The sequence below is a fragment of the Mirounga angustirostris genome, unplaced genomic scaffold (assembly GCF_029215605.1).
Source record: "Mirounga angustirostris isolate CCGP_5_RB_7025 unplaced genomic scaffold, mMirAng1.0.hap1 SCAF_2, whole genome shotgun sequence".
NCBI classification, from domain to species: Eukaryota; Metazoa; Chordata; class Mammalia; order Carnivora; family Phocidae; genus Mirounga; species Mirounga angustirostris.
The window spans coordinates 173382824-173391917 of record NW_026991710.1 but is presented as its reverse complement, the minus strand read 5'-3'; the positions used below and the strand labels follow the sequence as shown (position 1 = coordinate 173391917).

Below are 9094 nucleotides of genomic sequence, written 5' to 3'. Positions count from 1 at the left end.
CTTACTTTGTGGGAAATGGGAGATCAGTGGGCAAGGATCTGGCATGGGTGTGTGTGTTTGCCTGTGGGTGTGCGTGTTACTTATGGCTGTTAATTATCTAAGAAAGGCAAATAAATGCTCAAGTGAAGGGAAACAGACAATGGTTCACAGTGATCATGAAGCTGTGTTTGTATTGCTGCCAACTCTTGGGGAAAATTTCATATCTGTTGCTACAGAAAAAATACTGGAAAACATCAGTGAAAACCTACAAATGGAATCCTGAAAACTGTAAAGATTTATGTCTCTTGGTAATTCAAAATAGGGACAAATATTATTTATGAAGACTAAATGTTTGTGTTTCTATGCTACAATATTTGGTAGTAATAATTATTCCCATATAGAGTTTATATTAATCCTGACCATGCTAATTCAGAGTATGAGCTGTTATTTATCTTTGTCTGTTTATGAAGCCAGTTTGTTAGGCAAATGATCAATGTAATTTGCTTACTGTCATTCAGAAAACCAGCAGTCTTCAAACATTTTAGAAGCATCTGTATATAAGTGGTAGTTTAATTTTATATAAAATATTCTTTACTTGGACATTACTATGCTAACTTCACATCCAATATGTTTATACTGAAATCTTCAATTTCTAGGATAAACCAGTGTCTCCTGCTGACTCTGGTTTTTGTTGATATAACTATTCCCCCCATCTTGGAACCTCAAAATCTTCCTTAATGAATTACTCCTCTTCCTTAAAGACTCCTTTCATGTTATGCATATTTATTCTGTCAGAACATCCAGAAATACTGTCTTTCTAGTATGTTTTACAACTATCTTTTTAGCTTCATTTCTAGCGCCTTCATCTCAGACCTCTACTAATCTACTGGATTTATTTTTCATCTCCCCGCCTACCATTTTTCTTCCTCCAGTCTATCCTATGCATCAGAGTTCCTCTATCTTTTGGCATCTGCAAAACACTTAATAGATATACGGGGTACAAACAAATGAATTATAGGTAAAATTTTAAAATATTCTCATAATTTTTAAAATAATAGTAAATCATTTACTGGGTGTTATACGCAATGAATCATGGAACACTACATCAAAAACTAATGATGTAATGTATGGTGATTAACATAACATAATAAAAAAATAAAAGTGGTAATAGCAATTACGAAGAATTAGTTCATTATAATAATTATAGCAATGATAATAATGAAAAAAATTATATCATGAGAGGAGAAGAGTATTTTTACTCTTACACGAGGATATAGATACCTAGCTCTCACAGAGTTTGAAGAGTAGATTCCATATAGAGTCTATTTCTTCATTTATTCTTTATTTCTACCAATTCAGAAAGACCTAACTTAAAAGCCATTGTGGGAATGAGAGGGAAGGAGAGAAAGTGGTACCCACGGATTGCAGTCCCTACAGCCAAGCAGGGCTACAGTGCTTACATGGCCCAGCCCACTCAAGGATATGCACAGACCACCCAGGCATATGGGCAGCAAAGTTATGAAACCTACGGACTATCGTATTGGCAGAAGACTGCCAATGCAACTTCTTATAGAAGCCTCCCATTGGTTATACTACTCCAACTACCCTCCAGGCATACAGTCAGCCTGTCTAGGGGTACAGCACTCATGCTTAAGATACCACCACTGCTATGGTCACTACCACCAGGCTTCTGTACAGCTCAGTCTGCATATAGCACTCAGCCTGCTTACCCTACCTATGGGCAGCACCTGGCAGCTACTACACCTGCATGACCACAGGATGGTAACAAACCTGCTGAGACTAGTCAATCTCAATCTAACACAGGGAGATACAACTAGCCCAGCCTAGGATAGGGACAGAGTAACTACAGTTATCCCCAGATACCTGGGAGCTTCCCCATGCGGCCAGTCATGGCACCACCATCTTATCCTCCTACTAGCTATTCTTCTACACAGCTGACTAGTTATGACCAGAACAGTTACTCTCAGCAGAACACGCATGGGCAGGTAAGTGGCTACGGACAGCAGAGTAGCTATGGTCAACAAAGCAGCTGTGGGCAGCGGCCACCCACTAATTACTCATCCCTGGCAAACTGGATCTTACAGAGCAGCGGCTACGGACAGCAGCGTTCATTCTGACAGGACCACCCCAGTAGCATGGGTGTTTATGGGCAGGAGTCTGGAGGATTTTCTGGACCAGAAGAGAACTGGAGCATGAGTGGCCCTGACAACTAGGGCAGGGGAAGTAGGGGGTTGATTGTGGGGCATGAGCAGAATTGGGTGGGAAGGAGGATGGGGTGGAATGGGTGCTGGAGAGCAAGATGGCTTCAATAAGCCTGATGGATTCATGGATGAAGGACGGGTTCTTGATGTAGACCCATCTGTAGATCCAGATAAAAACTCTGACAACAGTAAATTTATGTGCAAGTCTTAAATGGCAGTGTGACTCTAGATGATCTGGCAGACTTTAAGCAGTATGGAGTTGTTAAGGTGAACAAGAGAATCAGACAACCCATGATCCATATCTACTTGGACGAGGAAACAGGAAAGACCAGAGGCTATGCTACAGCATTCTGCAAAGACCCACAAACAGCTAAGGCTATCTTGGACTGGTTTGATGGGAATGATTTTCAAGGGAGCAAACTTCAGGTTTCTCTTGCTTGGAAGAAGCCTCCAATGAACAGGATTGGGGAGGTATGACTCCCCATGAGGGTAAAGGGATGCCACTACCACTTCATGGAGGTCCTGGGGGCCCAGGAGGTTGCATGGGAGGCTGTGGAGGTGACAGAGATGGCTTCACCCCAAGAAAGCCCTGGGGTTCCTGAAGGAACCCATCTGGAGAAAGATACAGCCCCAATCCAGGGTGTGGAAACCAGGACTTCACCTGGAGAATAGAATGCAACCAGTGTAAGGCTTGAAAGCCTGAAGGCTTCCTTCCACCACCCTTTCTACCCCTGGGCAGTGATCTTGGCAGAGGCAGCCCTGGTGGCCTGCAGGGAAGAAGAGGTGTCCTCATGGACCACGGTGGTCCCAGTGGAATGTTCAGAAGTGGTCATGGCGGAGACAGAGGTGGATTCCATGGTGGCCGGGGCATGGACCCAGGTGTCTTTGGTGGAGGAAGACAAGGTGGCCCTGATGGGCCCCCTGAACCTTCAATGGAACAGATGGGAGGAAGAAGAGATGGGAGTAGAAGACCTGGAAAAATGGATAAAGGAGGGTGCTATCAGGGACACAGAGATGGACCCTAGCAGACACAGAGGCCCTGTGGAGCTGTGTTGACTACTAGATTTATTTTTTAAGCCAGAAAATGTTTTAAATTTATAATTCCATATTTATAATGTTGGCCACAATATTATGATTATTCCTTGCCTCTACGTTTTCACCATTTGTGATGAAACATTAAAACAAGTTAAACAGTATTAAAAAAAAAAAAGCCATTGTGAAGAGCAGCAAATATTGGGTGGTCTTTGGATTAGTTCTGGTTTTTCTGATCATGAGAGGATTCAAGAATTATGGAGAGTTTTCACTGTAGACATCCAGTGCCCTATCAGGAACTAATTAGGTTGAGGACACACCCTTCTCAAAAGTAGCTGGAATGTTGAATTCATCGACACAGAAGATAATTGACCAATGGATTTCTAATGAATTTTTGGTTGGATTTGTTTGTGGTAATTATTTCTTCATATTCATTTTTGGCATTCAGATGTGTTTAATATGTCCAGTAACAACACTGATTTCTTTCTTGAATGTGTTTGGAATATCTTTAAATAGTAAGAAAGAAACTCTTGTCAACTAATCTGTTTATGTCAAAATTCAGTCTTTTTAGGGACTTTTCTTCTCTCTTCCTAAATGTTAAAAATTATACGTTCTCTCCGAAGTAATAGATTCAGGATCCTCCAGATATAGAATATACCACTTAGATAAGCCATTGGAAATTAAAGAAATCTTTTTTACTTTTTTCACTTATTGTTTCATTTGAAGATCTTTACTCTTGACAGCTAGAGCTCTTGAGTATGAAGAAACAGAATCTTCTTTTCTCAACCCATTTTCTTGCACAGCATGCTGGAAATTCTTGGCTATGATCTGATCATATTTGTAGCTTTTCCTATTCCTTCAAACTTCAGTCAAGTTCAGGACGCACACTTACATTGACAACTGTGAATAAAGCAGGGTTGGATTGCCCTGAGGTGCAATTTCTGTCATTCATGTGACGGTATCTTTGTTATACATATTGATGGTACTCAGTCAATAACAATCCTAACGCACTATTTACACCAAAGTTTACAAAATGATTAACAAACAAGAAATCTCTTCCCCTCTGGCATAGTTTTTAGTGATAAATAATTGTCAATCATGTCTCCTTTTACACATGTGATCTACTTTATACTGTGAATGTCTCTGATTTTATACAACTTTGAAGAAAAATATCTGCTAATAAAAACAACAATAAATAGTAAATGTTCTTTCACATTGTATTCCACTGACTTATGCATATTGTAACAGTTTTATAAATGATTTTGTGATTGGTTTATTCTGCTTTACTCCATAATGTGACTAATTGTCACTGGATTTATTTGCAACTTTGACTGATACCTCTTTTGTTTTGGTTTCTTCTCTGCTTTTGGTAGGGAGACTCAGCAATATCTTAAAAGCTTTTGCTTTTCACTTGTTTTGGAAAAACTTGACAGATATACTTGAACTCTGCCTTGAAAATTATAAGAAAGCCTCAGTGACTTCATACCACTATTTGACAATTTTTGGCAACAGGCAACACACTGAGACCCAGGGATGAAGGACAGCTAGTCCACAAAGTCCAATCTTGAGATTTTTATCATTCTACTTCCTGCTTCTAATTTTCCTTTTGTGCTGCTTATGAAAATAATGCATTGTAGAGAACTTTGTTCTGCACACAGATTCACAATGTGCTTTCTCTCTGTAAACTTCTTCACTATTTACTTTGACAAGTTTATGTCATGGTATATCATTTATAATACCGCTTTCATATTTTACTACTTTTGTATGTCCAGTGGATTAATTTTAAACCATTGGTTCATTTTGTGTATTGGCACTATTAAACACAATAAAGCAGTTATAAGAAAAAGTACACAGTCATCAAATATAGACACTACTGAGCAAATTTTGTGAAAATGAGTCAGCTGAAATGAATAGCACCTTGTTTGCCAGATGTTACCTAAGACAATTAATCTACATATTCCATGTATGTGAGTTATTTTAAATATAAGAGCTATTAAGAATCATCACACATTTTTATGAGAATCATAACTCACCTTACATAACTCTGTGTTAGACTACTGGCAACAACTAGTTTTTCCACAAGTCTCACATTTAAAAATGGTGCCTTGTCCCGTGGCTTATATTATTTTATCAAGTTACCATCCTTAAACCCAAAAAATACCCTAAAAACTAAAAACTAAAAAAAAACTTTCAGTGGCTCTGATGGCCTCTGTGATAAAATCAGAACTCCTTAGCCTGACATTCCCAAGGTCTCCCCAAAGGGGCTCCATTTTACCTGCTCAGATTTATGTCGTATACCTGCAGATTCGCCCATGTCTCACACTCAGGATGTCTGCTGAAAGCTGGTTAACTTTCTGATTGTTTAAGGCAGTTGTTCAAAATCTCTCTGTTCTTTCCTTGTCCTGTGTGCCAGAACTTGTTTGCACAAATGGACCAGAAATCTTGGCTTTATTCTCTACTGGACAGCTCAAGTTCTTATGTGTGAATGGAAGGTGCGGAGGAATAGAGGCACATTTAAAACATGTTTTCAAACCATGTCTCCATTATGTTCTGTGAACCATTCTTTCCAACCAGTTTTTACTCACTGCTTCCCCAAGTATACCATTTGCTTTCTTGTTTCAACTTATATTTACATCACTCTAATCATCAGAAGAACTTTCTCTGTCTTGTCTACCTTGCAAATTTTTTGACTCCTAATGCTTTTCTCACCTCCTCTAATAAAATCTCATTTACCTACCTTGTCTGAACTGCCTTTTTCCCTCTATAATTTCTATTGAAATTACTTTCATCACAATTCTTTAGTTAGTAGGTTGCTTTGAGTCAGTGGGTTGCTCTGGAAAATATACTTAAGTTGTGTACAAGTCTTCAATTTCAATGATTGTCCATTGCCCCAGACTGGATTATAGGTGCCTTGAGGGAAGATATTGACTTATACACCTATGCATCTGCTCTAGGGCTTTGGCACACTGTGTGATTAGCAAATGTTGTGTTTGAGTAAACCTGCTTCCCAAGATTTTCCCCCACACATAAACTAGAGGCAAGAATTTAAGGAAAACATATATCTAAGTAAAGAATTCTATCTAAAACTCTTCATTCATTCTTTATAACTTACTCATCATCTGGTTTGAATCAGGGGCATTTTAATTTATCTATTTACTTAACAAATGCTAATATAGTATACACTGTATCACTTTTCTATGCACTTTACAGATGTTATACCATTTAATTTTCTAGGCAGCCCCCTGTAGTAGATACTATTATCCCTATTTTACTTAGGAGGAAACTGATTTACTGAGAAGTAACTTGGCTAAGGTCACAGTCAGTAATGGAGTCCAGATTCAAACCTGCGTTTTTAACCACTCTGCTCTCGGAATTTAGGCAATAGCTTTCTCTAAAAAATAGGCTTCCCTTTTTGTTTATGGTATTCCTATAGGCTGGATATTAAATCATTTAAAGAAAATAACTCTCTGCATTTTAGTGAAAAGAAATTTCACATTTTCAATTGACATTGCATCAGAGATTAGTGGACATGAGAATATAGGAATTCAAAGCCTAACAAATGGTCTAATCCAAGTCCTAGGAGACTTTCTGTCCTAATGACCTTTCTGCCATGGGGTCATTATCCTGATAATATGCTATGGTCCCCAGTGTCTGGTTTTCTTGTTTGTTTGTTTGTTTTGAGAGAGAGAGAGAACATGTGCAAAAGCAAGCCTGAGTTTGGGGAGGGGCAGAGGGAAAGAAAGAGAGTATCTTAAGCAGGCTCAACCACCCAGGCGCCCCCACCCCAGTGTCCTGTTTAAAAGTGCAATATCTTTTTGAAGCAATCAACTTATAAGGGGGTACACATCACAGACAGTGGCCTCCTAGAGTAGAAGGCACCCCTAGCTGCTGTCCCACAGGAGCCATTCCTGCTTAGCCATCTTCCTTAGCCTTTCTCATTGGGCACATATTATTTGGTGCCTTTCGATCTGTGCATAAATTGGAATGAATAATGAACGAAGCAGTTCTGCCTCTTACTAAATTAAACACTGGAAATTGTTTACAAGTTCTTTTGGCTCAGTCACTCCTCGACTCTCACTGAAGAATTTTTCTGGGATTCTCTTTTAGTCTCTGGTGGAAGGTACACTCTAACTCATTACCCTTTGGGTTCAGGCCGCCATTCCCATTGCCTCAAAATCTATTTTTCCTCTTTCTTTCTTCCCTTTTTGAAGTCTAGAGTTCTTTGAATTTTTAAACTTAGGCTTTTTTTTTTCTTTTAAGAAGTATAGTTCCCTTTATGAATATGGCTCTTAATTGCTAAGCCTTCCTTTCTTTTTTAAAGATTTGTTTATCTGAGAAAGAGAGAGAGCGAGCGAGCGAGCATGAGCAGGCGGGGCAAAGGGAGAGGGAGAGAGAATCTCAGCAGACTCCATGCTGAGCATGGAGCCCATCCATCTCATGACCCTGAGATCACAATCTGAGCCAAAACCAAGAGTTGACGCTTAACCGACTGCACCATCTAGGCACCTCAGTTGTTAAAACTTCCTAATAACTAAAGGAAAATTGCTGTTTGGTTTAGAAAATACTTTAATCCAGGAACATCCACTGGCTGTGTTTACACAGCTGAAGTGTAGAATTGGGTATTGTTTGCAGTATTAGAATAGGGTAAAAATAAAATGTGACTAATTTTATTACCAGTAATGTCCCTAGTTTTTTCTAAAGTTATCATTAAGGTTTAGGTTCAGATTAGATAATTACTTCCAATCAGTCTCCTTTAGAAGCTGGAAGCCAATGAATCTCCATGTTTTCTCTATGATATTTTATAAATTTGGCATAATTAGTAATGTATTGATATTGACTTCCTGTTTACTTTAAAATGTATTTCACAAGGATTTACTTCATTCTAGATGAAAGAAAAAGAACTGGTGGATAGTCCTCTACAAAAAGTTAACATATAGAAATTTCCTTGTAATGGAGTGTGAGACAATGTTCTATGTAAGTAGCAATCTAGGAATAAATATGCATATGTATTAGAAAAAGTTTCTTATACTTACTAACTGCCCAAAGAGCAGTATAGTAATAGGTAGAAAGTTGAAATAACTGCTCTAGAATAATGGTTCTCATATTTTGGAGCTAAGGTGCTAACCAGATGACATTTATGACTTTGTCTTGAGATCTATGGAGTAAACTATATTTTTGCAGCCTGTGTGGAGAAGGAAAAAAAAACCAAAATTCTAAAATGACTATCCTAAAGTGACTTAATCTCACAGAAATTTGAAAATTTTGTGATTTGGACCTTAATATGCTAACGGTGAAATCTTCTCTTTCAGGATGCCTAAATCTATAGTAACAAACTGTGTCTTTCTGAGCAGCAATTCTCTTAGAGCCAGGATATTATACTAGGGCTATTTTCGTTGTTGAGTGACTAATATAGCAACATAGATAAGGATAAAAATCAGTCATTGGATTCTGTTTCACATCCCCACTGTGGAAAAATCCCATGTACTCTCATGTTGACTGTAAGACATTCCCTGTAGCTAAACTCAGTGGTTCATATTTTCATGTTCAAAATTTCCTGTGTTATTTGATAGAAGTGATCTCTCCCTAATTCTTTTTAAAACTGTCTTAATACCCTTCATTTTGAGCACACTATGTTGTATTGCTCCTTTTCTATTTCTCTGAACATTCTTTCTTGAGGGTTTTTTGTTTGTTTGTTTTTTGTTTTTTTTTACTGATTGTCTTTCTTCTGATTCTAAATATGGATGGTTGGCCCGTAGCCCTCTGCTTTCTTTCTTTATATAATAGTTCTCAATCTGGGCTTTGGGTAAGGTGGGGGTGAGTGTGCAGAAGGGAGCCCAGAATGTGTTGAATATTTTTTTACA

At 38.3% G+C, this 9094-nt stretch overlaps 1 pseudogene; it reads left to right on the top strand.

Annotated features, from left to right (window-relative positions):
* The first annotated feature begins 1338 nt into the window (after window positions 1–1338).
* LOC123847923 (RNA-binding protein EWS-like) lies at window positions 1339–3226 on the top strand (annotated as a pseudogene).
* The last annotated feature ends 5868 nt before the right edge of the window (window positions 3227–9094 follow it).